General features: G+C 44.5%; 2 protein-coding genes across 5 annotated transcripts in view; both read right to left on the bottom strand.

Annotated features, from left to right (window-relative positions):
- setx (senataxin) overlaps positions 1-17500 on the bottom strand; it is a 1003984-nt gene that overhangs the window by 750116 nt on the left and 236368 nt on the right. The window lies entirely within an intron of this gene.
- LOC134457895 (ras-specific guanine nucleotide-releasing factor RalGPS1-like) overlaps positions 1-17500 on the bottom strand; it is a 143613-nt gene that overhangs the window by 35681 nt on the left and 90432 nt on the right. The gene's annotated exons all lie outside the window — the stretch shown is intronic.

Below are 17500 nucleotides of genomic sequence, written 5' to 3'. Positions count from 1 at the left end.
TTAGAACTTATACATTTCTCGCCGACCACGGTGCAGAACAAACACAGCCGCCGGGCTTTGCATAAACTATTAACAACTCCCCTGTAAAGTCGTGAGGAAATGAGATGGGAATGAGGGCAAGGGAAAAACAGAACATAAATCACGAGTTAAAAAAAAACCCAGAGCATAAGGCAACAACATGCCAACACTTTTCAAAAGTTTTGCCTTTGCACAACGGTGACTGTACACAGATGATGTTTGGATTCTTCATATCATAGCTTTCATCTCCAACGTGTGTGATGGTGTCTCCGGAAAAGCCCTTGAAAAGCCGAGAGCCACAAAATAGTTTTTCAACATTATCTGAAGTATCAAACAAATAAAAATAGGAAGCATATGCTAAAACTACTTCAGGTTACAGGCCCCCCATGCAACAGTGGCTGTAGTTGGACAGAAGTTGGACACTTCATATCAGGCTTTCAAATCTACAATGTGTCCGATAGTGTCTCCTTGAATGACCCCAAGTAGAACTAAGCAGCTTTGCAACATTGTCTGACAGACAGAACAAACATGCACACAAAAAGCACAGTCATATAGGAAATAAATAACATCTGAAACGTAAAGCATGTTTTTGTGGGTTTTGTTGGGTTTTTGGCTCTGCAGGCTTGTTGAAAGTTTACAATACCATGAGGTCCACGCAAGGAAGTCGACAGGGGGGAGAAAGGGGACAATTGTCCCGGGCCCAGTGACAGAGGGGGCCCAGAATTGGGTTCTCATTACATTGAATGTATAGAGTGGGGGGCCCTTTCAGATGTCTTTGTCTTGGGCCTGCCAAAGCTGTCAGCGGCCCTGAGCTCCACGTGCCATGAAAGGGAAGGTGCCGCATCCAAAAATTTTGCCTCATAACTTTCATCATGGATGAAATCAAAACAATAAACCTCTGTGTGCACAAGCCCTAATGCCCCACAAAGGGCACAAACACTTGCTTGGGAAATCTGTTCCATATGAGCTCACGCACCAACCCCTAATGTGGTACGTCTCAGCATCGCACAATTAAGCCAAAGTAGACACACTTTTACGAGTGTCCCAGTGCCTGTAAGGCAGCTATCATCAGTGAGTGGGGGGGTGAGGTACAAACATGATTAGTCAAGTTGGAAAAAAAAGGGGGGGGGGGGAATGAGAGAAAAGAAAACGTAGAGGCTGTTGGCTGTGGGGGTACAAGCTTTCACCAGGAGAAGAGAACAGAGGTCATGGTGTTGCTACGGTGATGCCTTGCACCCTGCCTGCCGTCCAAGAAGGAACTTATGTGTGTGTGCCAGTGGGGGAGGTGTGTGTGTTATGAATGAGCGTTGTGTATTGGGGAATGTGTATGGATATTGTCTGTATCTGTGCAAGCTTATGCATATGTGTGTGAGTGAGACTGTGTGAGTCTGTGACTGTGACTGTGTGTGTGTATGTGACTGCATATGCATCTATGTGTGGATTTTTGTGAGTATGGCTTAAACTACACAATCTGGACAACTCCACATCACCCAAACAAAGCTTAACAGAAACGTAATTAGTTACACATGATCATAAGGATGCTGTGCCTCTATAACCCTGCTAAACACAGCCAAAGAGGAAGGCATGGATTTGATGGGCTTTCCATATTATGATTGAAACACCAACAAACAGACGAAGCATTACTTTCGACGGCTTAAATGAACCATCATTCCGTTGAATTTCAGATGATCACTACACCATGTCGTATGTGTCTGGTTCTGTTAGCCTCAAAAAACAGCTGCATTGCACGAACGAACAAGCTGTCATGGTTTAAATTGCTGTCCTCTCTTCACCCACTGACAACCATGTCTGTCTGTGGAAAGTCCTGCACAGCTCAATGAGACGCCTGAGGAAAATAACAAAAGACGGACTGGAGCCATGTTTTTAGCCAAGTTCACAAGAAGAAAACATGGCCTCACTTATCCTGTTGGAAATAATGTAATGGTGGTGGGTGCCTGCCGAAGATGGCTTGCTGGCAGTGCCATGATGGGGAGCTCACACACCATCCTCCTCAGGGCTCAGGGCAGTGACACCAGCTGCCACTGCTGGCAGAACATGGTCTTCTGGGGGCTCTTACAGACCACAACACCCCTCCCCCCTACGCCACCTACCCCCTATGCCACCACTACTGGCCGAACCAGAAGTGGTGACTGCTTCTCAAAACACCCCCTCCCCAACCACAACCGGCACACTGCTATGCCACCACTACTGGCAGAACCAGCACTGCGATGACGGCGAGCTCCTACCATCCTAAGGGCAATGACATCAGTTCCAAAACCTTGTCTTCAGGGGGCTCTTACAGACCACAGCACCCCAAGCCGGCACATTGCTATTCCACCACCACCACCATCACTACCACCTCCACCATGAGCAAAACCACCAGCATCGACAGCACACAATAGATCAAAACAGGGCAGCTAGAGCAACTTACAGAGCAACTAGATGGGGATAGTTATGGGCTGCACCAGACGTAAAACATGCTAAAAAGAAAAAAAAAGATCAACAATGTGCCTCTCTGCATACAAAAAGTAATAACTAGCCTGTCCAGCTTCATGAGCATGCTCTGTTTTTTCTCCAACAAATTTCACCTCAAAAAGATGCCAAATTTAATGTGATGTGATGACTTGACGAATACCAGTGCTGGTTAGGTCCACTTAGGAAAAGAAAATGTGCATGGAAAAAGATCAATTGTGAGTGGACGACCTGGATAACAAGGTCCACTGGTTCATTAGTGTCGACGCCAACAATTTGCTGCAGTTGTAAGTCTGGTAACAGTAAGCATGAATGTCATGAATTCCGGCTGAAGAGAGGATCTAACCTCCCAATTCTTTTATCTTTTTGTTCTATTTACAGTAAGTATAGCCCAGCAGACTAGAAGAATCTACCTAGCAGCAGAACATATTTTTGCCTGCATATCGGAGATCATTCAAAAGGACACAAAATATATGTCGTCCAATCACAAATGCTCTATCTGTGTGTGAGCTTTTTCCTGTTTGAATCAGGGCTTTGAACCGTTATTTTTTTCCAAACGTTCCGTTCGGAACAGAAACTGAATTATAACGTTTCCGGTTCTGAGTTCCGCCAATAAATTGACGTTCCCGAACCGGTTAGAACCAAAAAATATTGTTCCCGGAACGGTTAATTTCGTTCCTGTCAGCTGTTTCATGTCTTAATGTTGGCTTGTAATATGTCTGACAGTGGTGAAAACAAATTTCCCATCAGGTACAATAAAGGCAATCTAATCTAATCTAATCTGATTACTCCCCATAGGCCTAACTGACGTTAAAAAAGAAAGACGGAAGTGCAAATGAGTCAGCCTACATTCAAAACTGTTTATTCAAGCGGATGAAAAGAATATCCTCCAGAATTTTGTCATTCAGGGACGACCTAAGCGGAGAAGCAGAGAATAAACCTCAATGATGAAAATGTGCGCTCCACGCTGACTTGGGTAACGGGGAGCACTATGATGGACATTGTGAGTTTGTGCATATTTGAAGCGGCCATGGATGCCCAATAATGCCGAACATTGTCGGTGCGCTTTGCACGCGCTTCCCTGCAATGTCTTACAATAATGCAATGCAAACTCTGTCCTTTTGTATGACAGTGGTTTCTCTTAATTAAGATGTGGAGTGAAGACTTTGTAATCTACAGCTCTCTCTCCATTCAGTCAGAGAATGTCTGATGTCACACAGGACGTGAACCTCAGTCGCCATGGTAACGTGCGCAGGCAAATAATGACTTTTTTTGTTTGTTTGAGGAACGGTATTAACCGGTATTAACCGGTTACCATTATTTTTAAATAAGTGTTCCCGTTCCAGAACATAAAAAATAATAACGTTTCCGGTTTTGTTTCTGTTCCCTGTAAAATACAAAAAGTTCCTGGTTTTCGTTTTCGTTCCTTGAACCGGTTCGAAGCCCTGGTTTGAATATTCTCATTGAATAAGCAGGCTGTTACATATGGTACAGTTAGAACAGTTTGAACGCCAACCGTTGGTTCCACAGATTCGTACCAATGGTATGGAGCCTGACAATAATTGTCATGTAATTTTCATGGCAATGCTGTGCAGCACGAAACACCACAACACACTGCAGCCCAAATTAAGTATTTCTTTCGGTTCCGTTTATTCATTATTCATTCATTCAGCTCAAAAGCACCATTTCTGAATTTTCTATGTAATGTTTGCAACTGTTTTTGGATTATTTTGACAGGTAAGAAAGTCCAGAAACCTAATCCAAGCCATTAGCCTAAAGCCACAAATCTTGAATGGTACAAATACTTGCACGAATGCACAATGTCTATTTCAACTATCTTAAAAGTAAAACGGGCAAGATTTTTCTTAGAGGATGAAGCAAAACCAAGCAATATTATTCACTATTGATTGGTTGATTTGCTAAAAACAACCAAATGTCCTTGCCAGGCCTGTAATTTCCTCTTCTCTCTGAAACAATCACCAGAAAGACACTTGATATCTGTAGGCCACACACATCCTTTCATCATGTTTTTTGGCATTTCATTCTAGCCATAACTTCAATAGCAAACTATTATTGCAAAGAGTTTGTTTGCCTTTCATGACTTTATTGAAGATATTCATGAAATATGACAGCATTGGGATTTTTTTTGCATCTGAACATCAATCGATGTCTGATTTTGGTAATTGTGCTATGGCTTCCACTGACGCATGCTGACATAGTTTGTCAGTTAGTCCAGCTGAATGAGGGCAAGAGGTGATTCAGTCGAAATAAGTACCTCAAAGACCTGTTGACGTAGAGATCTCCAACACACATGCAGCCAAGGTGTCCTCTTTATTTAGTGTCTCTTAATTTAGAGCACACACACATGTCTGCTTTAGTTAGGGATTTAGTTTGTGTCAGTGAGGACCAGGCCAAAGCTGAAACCAGGGTCTGACAGTGCTAATGGAGAGGCCTAAGACCAAGTCCAAGTCCTCTGAAAGATCTGGCGTGTCCTGCCTTCAATCATCATTTTCTCACTATCCCAGAAGTCCGCTTGATAAGTATCAACGCAACCAACGCCATGCTGAAAAAGGACGAGAGAACAGATGACAAAGGAGGATGACTCAAACTTTCCTGGTCAGTGCAGAACATCTTCTCTGAAAAAAAAGACAACCATCTTGGACTGGCGACACGTAGTGTCTTCTGGGCTTAGTGTTTTTCGCTGGGTAATTTCAGGTTACTGTACGTATGTCCAAAGGGATGCAATTCACACGGCCCGAAGATGAGCTCAGCAGCTCTCCAACAGAGCGCCATGTCTCCCCAGACACCAGTTCTTTGCCAGCTATCATGAAGGGATAAGATCTTCCATCAGTGATGCACGTTCACATCGTATAGTGAAATACTCAGGGGCTTCTGGCTGGTCTCTGTTTGTGTCCGTCACATGCATCATTAGAGGCTAACCCTAAATGCACCGTGCTCCTCTGCATTACCTCACCACTTTAATTATATCGGCATGGCTTGAGTTCAAACAAGCAAGTGAGTTCCTGCGCTGTGTGCACTGCAGTTTTTCATGCTCTGCATTCATGTAATGTGAAATGGCATGGTCTGCCAGACAAAGGCATCGAATTCCCTTTTGGCTTCTTGGGCTAAATTAAGTTTATTTATGACATGTAAACAGTAATCTCCAGCCATACGAAAAGAAAGCGAAACATGTTGAGCATATATGGATCGCTTTTGACTGGGCAAATGATTTTATGAGCCACTCCCAGTAGGAAATGTCCAATGAAAGACAAGGGTCAACGAAGGCTTTCCTCCTCGTACATCTTAGAAAAAAAAAAAAAAACATTCGAACATGATTCTGGGATTGCTGAGTATATATGACAGAATGAGATCAACTAGAGAAACAAAGAAGAACAGGAAAACAAAATGGGTCTCAAATAAGGTCATCCCCTTCACACGGTTCAGAGACTAAGAAGAAGAAAGAAAGAGACATCAACTCGTTTCAAGTCAGGTTGTGAAAACTGCAGCAATAAGGCAGCCTGCTGAAAAGACAGTCAAGTACCTCGCCACAAAACCGCAGCTGAACGTTACAAAGAGAAGCCTCCTGGGGCTTAACAGTCTTGGGAGCTGAGCAGCGCAGTAACAGCAGCAACAGGGCTGGATGGCTGCATGCTGCACAGTAAAAAAAAAATGCAGCGTTAATTCAACACTGAGAGAGTCGATTTAACATATTCTTGATTGTATTTAGCCTCAGATTACTCTCTAAGTGTGGAGTTTTTTTCCTGTGCGTTCATGTACTGTACCAGAGCTGCTGGGATGGATGGCAGCCCACCCAAGCGAAAGCAGTGAGCTCATCCCTGCCCTCACATCCTCATCCTCCACCCATGTAGAGATCTTTCACTGTCTCACCGCAGCCTGGCTTGCCCTCCCAGACAATCAAATGCACACCAGAAACACTCACTCACGTGCAATCACTCTCACTTTCCCTTAACATGCAGTCCTACCACCTAGGGACTTAGGGCTTTATCTCAGGACTAGGTCTTTTGGAATCAGTGAAAACTAACCCAAGCACTGGAAATATTATTTTTGTCCAAAATAAAAGCATCTGCTTATTAAAAACTAAAACTAAATAAAAAATAAACAATGGAAAGCTAACTAAAATGAAGCAATTATTTCTTCAATGCGACTCTTTCTCATAGTATGTTAACCTTAAAAAAAAGTTTGAAGTGCCTGTTGTCATACAGTGTATCACAAAAATCAAACCTACAGTAGGACTAAAAGTAAAGGACTAAACTAAACAAATTAAAACTAGCCAGTAAGTAGTTAACTTTAAAACAATGGAAATTGAAAATTGGACTACAAAAGAAATAAAAGTAATTTTAGAAAAAAAGTAAATAAATTGAGAAAGTGAGGCATGACCAACAATACATTATAAGTATATGGCCTCTCAAGTGTTCTAAAAAGTAAAATATTTTCCTTCTCTACAGGTAGGTGCAAAGGACACTGCAATGTTTCTGCACACACAAAACAAATACTGTACCATGGGCCAAAGCTACGGTACAGGGGGAAAAAAGACTCTTTTATGCAAATGCGTATTAATATCATAACTGAAAACACATGGAACACGTTTCTGTTATTTCCGTGACAACATGCTTGGTTATGGTCCGTGTTGACAGGCAACATCTGTTCGCCATTCTGTCTGAGCACTGCACATTATTAATCAGCATTAGTCCATCAGAGAATGATCACTTAATGAAGTAGTCTGACTTCTATGACCACTTGAAGAACATCAACACACACATGCATGCACACACACGCAGACACTCATGCGCGCACGCGCGCACACACACACACACACACACACACACACACACACACACACACACACACACACACACACACACACACACACACACACACACACACACACATATACATGCGCACGCGTGCACACACACACACACACACACACACACACACACACACACACACACACACACACACACACACACACACACACACAAACACGCATGTGTGCACGCACCCATACCTACACGCAAGCACACACACACACACACACACACAAACACGCATGTGTGCACGCACCCATACCTACACGCAAGCACACACACACGCTATTCAAAATCCCCAGGTGAAAAGTATTAACCAAGACACACCATAAGCTTTCTTTTTCTTTTGACAATATCACATGCCAAACTGAGTCCACACACACTTCATCGGACTCTGATCTATTTTTAAAGCCGCAGCCTCCGTCATGTCATCCCCTGGACCTTTTAGCCGGCAGACTGAAATGAACTGGCTTGCTGTGTTTCCCTCGTACGCATCACACATACGCCACGCGGCCCATCTGACGACTTAATGAGCTGACGTGCTGAAATGTATCAGTGGCCGGCACTGACGTCAGGACACGTTTGAACATGGAGGTCAGCTTTGTGTGGTGTGGTTGGGGGGCCGGGGGGGGTGGAAGGTGGGAAGGGGTGAGTGGAAATGGGGCAGGGAGGAGGCAGAGAGAGAGAGAGAGAGAGAGAGAGAGAGAGAGAGAGAGAGAGAGAGAGAGAGAGAGAGAGAGAGAGAGAGAGAGAGAGAGAGAGAGAGCGCGTGCGAGAGTGCGTGTTCGAGAGAGCGCGCGAGAGAGGGAGAGAGAGAGCACTGGAGTGTGCAGGGGAGCCCTCGGCTACAAGATCAAACGCAGCAAGATGATAATTACTCCATACATAGTCCGCAGATGTAAACCCTTTCCTCATAAAGGCTCCGCAGACAGTGAGAGGATAAATGGATTAAGCGCCGCGGTGGAGAGCAATGACACTCAGATGAAAGACATCTGCTGGCCGCGGACCCAAAAAATTGGATGCAGTTGGCCAGCAGCGAGAAGGAAGGAGCAGAGAAAGTCCTATGGAAGGCCCAACACAGGGCTGGATTGGCCATCTGGCATAGCGGGCATTTCCCGGTCCACACCGATGTAGGGCCCTATTTTGATTTTTTTTTTTTTTTTTTTTTTTTAAACGACAGTGCGGGGCCCACCAGTGAGTCAGTTTTGCACCACTAATTATGAGGGGCCTGTTTAAGCCAAAAGTGCCTGGACCCTTTTACTCCCCCAGTCCAGCCCTGGCCCAACCCTTAAACCCAAGACCACTTCTGACAGCCTCTTGAGAAATGGCAGCCCCTGGGGAGGTGGAAAAAAGAGGCCAGGCGTAATGAAGGCCTCCCTACCAAAACAGGGCAGTGATGATAATGGAAGGGATTTAGCCGGGCCACGAGGTGTGTGTGTATGTGGGGGGAGGGGGGGAGACATATACGTAGGCCCCATAAGAGGTGAAAACAGACTGATTTGGAGAGAGCTCCTTTCATCCTCCTCAGTATCTCCTCCAGGTAAATGGATGCAGCTTTCTGTGTCTCTGAGCGGAACTGCTAGCTAGATATGCACTGAATGGACCATTAGCAATGTACCTCTCTGAACCTGGATTTAAGCAACATCCACACACAGCACAATTAACTACTTGAACAAAAGTTATTTTTATTCATAAGAAATTTTGGGTTTAATTAGGACTGGAATTTGAAAGAATGACAGGACATGATTACAGGGAGAGAAATGGGGAATGGATTGGGAAATGACCATGGGTCAGACTCACACCAAGATCCCCAGACCCACTCCACAGCACCCTAGCCCACCACTAGGGATGCAAATTATCGATTAATTCATTAATCATTAGTTGACAGCCTTATTGATCGACTTACGATTAATTGATAAGCCGCGTTTTCCCCTCGAAATCTCAATGTTTCTTGAAAAAAACCTACTAAATCTAAACATTTGAATACAAAATTTAGATAAAATACCATATTTAAATTAATTCTATTTCAATTCATTAATCCAAAGGTGATTTAAATATTCCCACTATTCACACCCCTCTTCATACACACTCTTCACATGCCCATTTCACCTGGGTCTCTTGTCAGTTGAATTGTCGATTAATTGTGATTAATGTTTTTTAATCGATTAATGCATTGATCGATTAAAGTCGATTAATCAATTCAGCGTTTGCATCCCTACCCACCGCGCCATGGCACCCCACCGAAAGTGAAACTATTTTTAACTCAACCCCAGAATATTGCATCTCTTCTTTTCTCGCATCCTTACGCCTTGCACATCTGGGGCACACACATCCTGCTGATTGATATTTCTCAACGAGTACACATTGAGAAGTGACGTCCATGGACACAGCTTTACTGCTACTGCCAGGCCTGTTTAAGCCATCACTGGAGACCATGTAGTGTCTTGCAATTCCCGGCTCTCCCTCCCAGGCACAACAAAAGGCAAAGGAAGTGTTGAAGGCGAGGAAATTGGGCCGTATAAAAAGGAACCCATAATCAACCTCTGAGGCACCTCATTCTCATTCTCATCAGTGCCCCCATAAAGAGGACTTGTTGTGTGAAGCTGTACTGCCATCTAGCCCATGGCTGTACCCTGCACTATACTGTAATAGTGACAAGGCTGATGACAGTCAACGCTCACAGCCACGTTGCCCAACACTGCCGGCTTGGGTTCCTGGCAACTTGTGTGTCTGGGTCAGCTAAGTGGAGACTGGACAACAATTACTGTACAATGGGGTACCAATACAGAATGGTCTGCATAGGCTTTGTCTGCTTCGCTTCACAACTCAACAACACCCCATGTTCCCCGAGTCTTGTTTGGAAGCTGTATGGGGATACTACATGTTCTTGAAACAAAGAACATAAAATAGTCTACACACAGTCTTTGTCCCAACTCTCCTCCCCTCCCAACTCTCCCATCGCCATCCCAACCCCCAAAAACAACAATCAACAAACATGAACACAGAATAGTCAACACATTGTGTATCTTTGCCTGGCCCCTACTCTCAACACCCATCTTTACCCCCATCCCCATAAAGTCTCAAAACAAGGACATAAAAATAGTCTGCAGACTTTGTCTGAACACTGACTCCCCAACTCTCAAATGCCTCCCACCCCCCAAAATACAGTCAATAAACATGGACACAGAACCTTCCAGACATCCAGAAACTTCTAAAAGCAAAAGAGAGAGAGAGAGAGAGAGAGAGAGAGAGAGAGAGAGAGAGAGAGAGAGAGACAGAGACAGAGACAGAGACAGAGACAGAGAGAGAGAGAGAGCGAGAGAGAGAGAGCGAGAGCGAGCTGAAGTGTACAAGGGAGCCACAGAACCTTCCAGACTTTCAGAAACTTCCAAGAGTAGAGGGGCCATAAGGAGACAGCAGCGGGGGAAAATGGCAGAGAGCCAAGAAAGTTAAAACACTGTAATATCCTGAGGCATATCTCCTCCTGTCTCTCCCTGTGTGGGGCACTGTATATCTCCGTCTGTGTCCATTTATGCCTTATGTCTGAGTCCATTTATGCCTTATGTCTGTGTTCATATCTGTGTGTGTGTGTGTGTGTGTGTGTGTGTGTGTGTGTGTGTGTGTGTGTGTGTGTGTGTGTGTGTGTGTGTGTGTGTGTGTGTGTGTGTGTGCATTTGTACGTGTGTGTGTGTGTGTGTGTGTGTGTGTGTGTGTGTGTGTGTGTGTGTGTGTGTGTGTGTATGTGTATGTATGTGTGTATACATAGCATGTGTGCATGCAATCATGCGTGACATACTGTATTTAGGTGCAGGACACAGGAATGCCGAATGTCCATGCTACAACCTGAGGACACAGCACTGCCATGTTCAGCAAGGTTAAACAAACTCATCTCCACAACAAGCAAAGACATGTGTTCGTGTGTGTGTGTGTGTGTGTGTGTGTGTGTGTGTGTGTGTGTGTGTGTGTGTGTGTGTGTGTGTGTGTGTGTGTGTGTGTGTGTGTGTGTGTGTGTTTGCATGTGTATGTGTATGTGTGCACTGCGCATACAATGCATGTGTGACATGTTCACGGGGACAAAGGCAACATAAATGTCCATTTAACAACCTGAGGGGACACACGCAGCATGGCCACGTTTAGCAAGGTTAAACAAACTCATCTGCGAACTGAAAACAAGCAAAGACATGGCCCAGGCCCTTGTGGCAAAACCCTCTCTCTCTGTCTGCTCCGAGTTTTCTGCAGAGCGTATAAAGAGTGTGGTTTGGACGGCCACATACCTCTTGCCCAATCAGATGACAGCATGGGCACACACTCGCCTCGGACAACTGAATGAGGGACGCATGAGTGACTACACATGTTTCACAGGTACTCACAGACACACACACACACGCACACGCATAAACGCACACACACACACACACACACACACACACACACACACACACACACACACACACACACACACACACACACACAGACGCACTCATACACGCACGCACGCACGCACGCACGCACGCAGATGCACTCACACATAAACACACACACACTGACACACAGGAAAAGATGCACACACACAGACATACGCACACAGACACACTCGCACACACACTCACAGACACACACGAGCACGCGCGTGCACGTGCACGTGCACGCACACACACACACACACACACACGCACACGCACCAGTGTTAATTTCGTCAGCTTTTTTTGATTTAGTCTTAGTCTTAGTCACAATGACGAAAATCAATTTTAGTCTTAGTCATATTTTAGTCATTGCCTTCCAAATTTAGTCTTAGTCTTAGTCAAAATGACGAAAATCAATTTTAGTCATAGTCAAATTTTAGTCATTTTAGTCATTTTAGTCAACATTTCAAATTTTAGTCAACATTTCAATTTTTTGTCATTTTAGTCAATATTGTGTAAAATAAATAACCTACAATGGCTATTGTTATTTCACAAAGTATAACTAATATTGCCTATAGCAGCAAATATTCACCTTGTTACTTGGTCATTTTCCACCAAAACCCAAATCAGTAATTTCAACATCATAGAGCAAAAGAGCATCACACACACATCCAGGTGCAGGCTGCGCTCGCTCTCTCTCTCTCTCTCTCTCTCTCTCTCTCTCTCTCTCTCTCTCTCTCTCTCTCTCTCGTGCATTAGAAGCTGCTGCATATTATATTTCATTTTGAGTTTGATCACGGAGGAAGCTACATGCTCTTCTTCACCTGACCGCGGGACTTAAAGCCTGCAGATTGCCGGCAGTGGGAAGACCAGACATCCCAAGTCTGCATGAAGTTCAAGAAGTCTCCCTGATAGTGGCTTCCCGATGACCACGAGTCAGATAAAATACTGCTGATGTTAGATTATGCAAGTTAGCGGTTTTTGTTTTCAATTGGCAATGCGAGCCGAGAACGATAATGACTCGTGCGGCATGTGTGGAATAGGCTTAAATAGATTGCGCGAGCCCACTTCGTATGCCCTGCAAAAGTCCCAGGAAAAATAGTTAGGCAGGGGTATGCAGACTGGACGATAGAAAGGACACGCACATACAAATATTTAAACACTAATGCTGTTTTGTTTGTCGGGGGTGTCGAGGCTCGATAAGCATGACCTGGAAAGAGTTTTTGGAACTTAGGAAAACGCTGAAGACGCACGGAAATGCTGTCGACTTCCTTGGGTCTTTTAGCGTTGCTCTCGACGAGAACAAGTTTCAAATCTCAACAGTTTAAAACTCCTTAGCGATCGCCCATCCATTGATTCTTTTCTAAACTAGACTACAGTAGCCTCTGTTACTTTAGACAGGCCAACTTTCCCCCTGCTGGCGCGCGCTCCCGCGGTGACTGATTTAAATAAATTCACAAATCCGACCTTCATGATTTGCTTGCTGCCTACTCATATGGTTAAACAACAAATATAGCAAACATTACAAAAAAAGAACAGACAACGAACGCCGGGCTAAGACAGCCTACGTGAAAAAGAGAATAGTGGAAGCTCGAGGAGGTTTAGAATGACAGTATCAGAGGAGGATTGGCGCGACTGTCATTACCTACTGCAGAAACACATGTCTTCGTCATGGATAAGAGGGTTGTTGAACATGTTTCAAAATGAACACTTCTCTCAACGTCGGCTATTTTTTCTCTTTCTCTGGGAATGTTTTAGGACCTAAACTCAACTTAAATGGACTCACTGAACTACTAGGCTACAGAACTACTGACTGAGCCGCGCCATGCATTGGCTGCCAGCAGATACAAGCGAGGCAACACAGCGTGAGCGCGCAATCACCTATGAAGTTCAAGACACTTAGGCCTATATTACAATTACAAATTAATTATAAATAATTATATATTTTTAATGTCCATTCGTCCATGGCTTGTAAATTTCGTCTCGTCTTAGTCTCCTTGACGACAATATATTTTTATTTTCGTCATATTTTGATTTGCTTGAGGCAATTTTTAGTGCGTCATCGTCTCGTCATCGTCAAGGGAAAAAGGGGCGTTGACGAAATATTTTCGTCATCGTCGTGGTTGACGAAATTAACACTGGCACGCACACATACACACACAGAGTCTGACACACAGACACAGACTCAGATTCAGATACACACACAGACACACACATACGCAGTCTGACACACAGACTGTGACACACATGTGCTGATGGAGTGCTGTCGGCCACTGTCCAGGAGTACAAGAGTAGAAACAAACCCCACTGGCTCTGGGCAGGAAGGAAGGACTGTCAAGGCCACTCTGCAACACTGAACACAGCTTGCAGCAAAGTGGAGAAGGGAAGAAGAAGCTGTACCAGAGAGAGAAGAAAGAGAGAGGTTCCATTGGCCCATTGTTCCCGGGTTCTATTATTGCAAGGGGGATGGGGGGGGAATCCCCCTTTAGGCAGACCTAGGCAGACCTAAGGACTGTTCTATTCAATGCTAGGAGCATTATGACACGCCCCTTTAGGCAGACCGGAACCTGGTCATGTTAGGTGCCCATAGCAACCTATTACATTGGCATATCTCTATACTTAAAGAATCTCTGGCTGTAGCGTACCAATCCCTAACAGACACAGGCGCTTATGCTAACAGGGATTTGGATCTGAAGCCAACGGTCTCCTCTCCTCTCCTCTCCACACATCCAGGGAAGCACAAGCGGGAAGACAAACAGGGTCAGTTTAGTGAGGCCCAGAATTGAGTCGTCATATTATTGTATGTATTGGGTTTGGGGCCCTTTCAGAAGGCTTTGTCCTGTGCCCGGCCAAAGGCAACAGTCTCTTTCCCTGGTGCCCATATTAGGCTGCTGTTGTAGTCGGAGCCAATGACAGCTTTAGCCGGGCCCAGGACAAAGTAATCTGAAAGGCCCCTTACTTTTCATTACATACAATGTAACAACCCCCTCTCCCTGGGCCTGGGACAACTGGCCCATTTGTCATTACCCCTGTCAGCTGCCTTGGCTGTAGTGCTGCCATGATGATTGTCTTTTGTGTAGAGGAGCAGCAGTCCCAGCAGATGTGCCAGACTGTTGTAACATCTTCTTTTGTTTCAGAATAAAATGCTCTACTACAGTTGCAACAAGAATAAGTAGACACAACACTGTCACAACACATTACCTCAACAATGGTAAACATCATTCCCTATCCATAGAAGTACATGGAGGTTCTTCTTTCAGTTTTTTTATCCATGTTATCCTCTAGCCCTATCTCCATCCATATAAGTACATGTAGGCTCTTCTTTCATTTTTTTTCAAAAATACTTTTGTGCAATTTAGTCTTTATTTAGGTAGGATAGTCAAATATGGAGACAAAAAATGAATGGGAGAAAGACAAAGGGTAGGATGGAGATATGACCCAGGCCGGACTCGAACCTGGGTCTCCATGTGCATGCATGTCTATTCATGGTCAGGGCCTGCACCACAGCAACGCCTAGATCAGTGTTTCCCAACCTTTTTTGTGTCATGTACCCCCTAAGCCTTTTCGTTGTGCCATGAGTACCCCCAAACTCATGTTTTACAGCACCTTCTTTATTGCAGTGTGACTATGCACCATGCATTTGTTAAAATAAAATTTTTCCAAGTACCCCCTGCACTGTGCTCGCGTACCCCTAGTGGTACACGTACCCCTGGTTGGGAAACACTGCCCTAGATACATAAGGTCTTAAAGATGCACTATGTAATATTTGTAGCAATTTATTTCCAGAATTCATGATACCCATTAACAAATGTTACCCTTTTCATAAAACTTCACCACCACCATCAGACTCTAAGTATTCATTATGATTGGGAGCACTTTTCATACACAGTCTTCTCCATGTCTGCCATTTTGAATTTCCAGAAATAGACATTTTTAGCTTCAAAAATGTTAGTTTATTACTTAGTAATACATATTCAAGAAAAGATCGAATTTGGCAATCGGCAGCATAGTTTCAATGAACAACATAGTTGCAATACATACTCTGGCCACCATCCTACACAGTGGACCTTTAAGTAGGGGGAGTGAAAAATGTATTCAGTCAAACACTGACCAGAGTCAAAAAAAAACTTCATGGTAATGAATTATGATACAGTTCAGTGGTAACCAATTAGAACTGGAAGATTTACTTACACCCATAACATTTTAAAGTATAATCGTGAGCATGATTGATGGTTATTGTTTAACATCATGACCACTGTCCGTGTTATGAGTAACAGGCATGAAGGCACTTTAATATTTTCCGATAGTGAATGTACAGTCAGTCTGACATATCAGTTCATTTATGCATGCAATGCTGAAGCACTTAGCCAAAATTGTTCTAATAACGTGATATGCAGCAGAAGAAAAATCGACTCCGCAATCAAAACGCCATTAAACTTCAAAAGCAATTGTGCTGGCTTTTGGTCAAACTCAGCTTCCAGTGCAGATGTGTTTGGGTGCGTAGGGGCCTATCTGTACTAGCGAATGACGTCACTGGGCTTGGGGCTTATCTGGTCTCCTGGGCAGATTCTGGTCAATTGGTCCCAAGGCCCATTGGACACCTGTGGTGGGGGACAGGGGCGTAGCAGCAAATTAGGGGCCCTACTGTATGTACAATCAGCCCCAATGTGCCGTCCCAAGGCATACATGTGCATAAATCTGACTCTGTGTGGGCCCCTTACATAAATAGGGCCCTGGTGACTCAGTCACACTTCACCCCCCTGTACGACAACCCTAGTGGGGGAGCACAACATTGGGTGTGCTATTGTTCATCTATCGAGATGGGCTGATTCGTCAATATGAGCTACCACTAGGCTGTTACATGCATAACATGGCAGCTCAGTTCGACCTGGCATGGGACCTATCTGGTCTCCTGGGTGGATTATGGTCAATTGGTCCCAGAGCTCCTCAGCCACCTGCGGTGGCGAGGTCTGGGAGCGTGGAACACAGCGTAGGCCGGGTGTGCCATGGTTCTGCCGAGATGGGCTGTTTCATCAAGATGAGCTACAAATAGGCTGTTAGCATAGCTCGATGAGTAGCTCACATCGACACAATGCTTGTGCTGTGATCTCATACGACAGCTGAGCGGACTTAACAACATGCGTACGCTCACTGAACCACACAGTGCATTGCTGCAGCATGCCGGAGGCTGAATCTTACACTTATGTACGCAAACAACAAATACTCAGATCATAAAACACGTTGATCAACAAACACGTTGACACACCTGCATAGAAACACATACACACACACACACAGACACACACACAGGTGCAAGCAAACACACACGTGCAAACACAAACAGCATGGTCTGGATTACGAAAAGCAATGGAAGCAAACGGAAAATGATGAAACACATTCACACGCACACACCAATACACACGCACGCGCCCATGCACGTACGCGCGCACGCACACACACACACAAACATACACATGTGCAAACACAAGCAGCATGGTCTGGATTGAGCAAAGCAATGTAAGCGAATGGAAAATTACGAAACACATTCATACGCACGCACCAATAAATACACACAACACTCACACATACAAAAACGTACAAACACACACATGCTACACACAAAACAGGGTTAAAAAAACACACTCTCTCAAAAAGGGCAAAATATTCGATACTTGCAATTACACAAAATCTCCAAAGCCCAGCCAACTCCTTCTCTCTCTCTTTCACACACATGAGAGTTTATCTCAGCGTAATTGGACTGACCACTGTAATCCCACA

This window comes from Engraulis encrasicolus, chromosome 11 (genome assembly GCF_034702125.1).
Source record: "Engraulis encrasicolus isolate BLACKSEA-1 chromosome 11, IST_EnEncr_1.0, whole genome shotgun sequence".
Classification (NCBI taxonomy): domain Eukaryota; kingdom Metazoa; phylum Chordata; class Actinopteri; order Clupeiformes; family Engraulidae; genus Engraulis; species Engraulis encrasicolus.
Note: the sequence above shows the minus strand (reverse complement) of the source record. Positions and strands in the feature narration are given on the sequence as shown.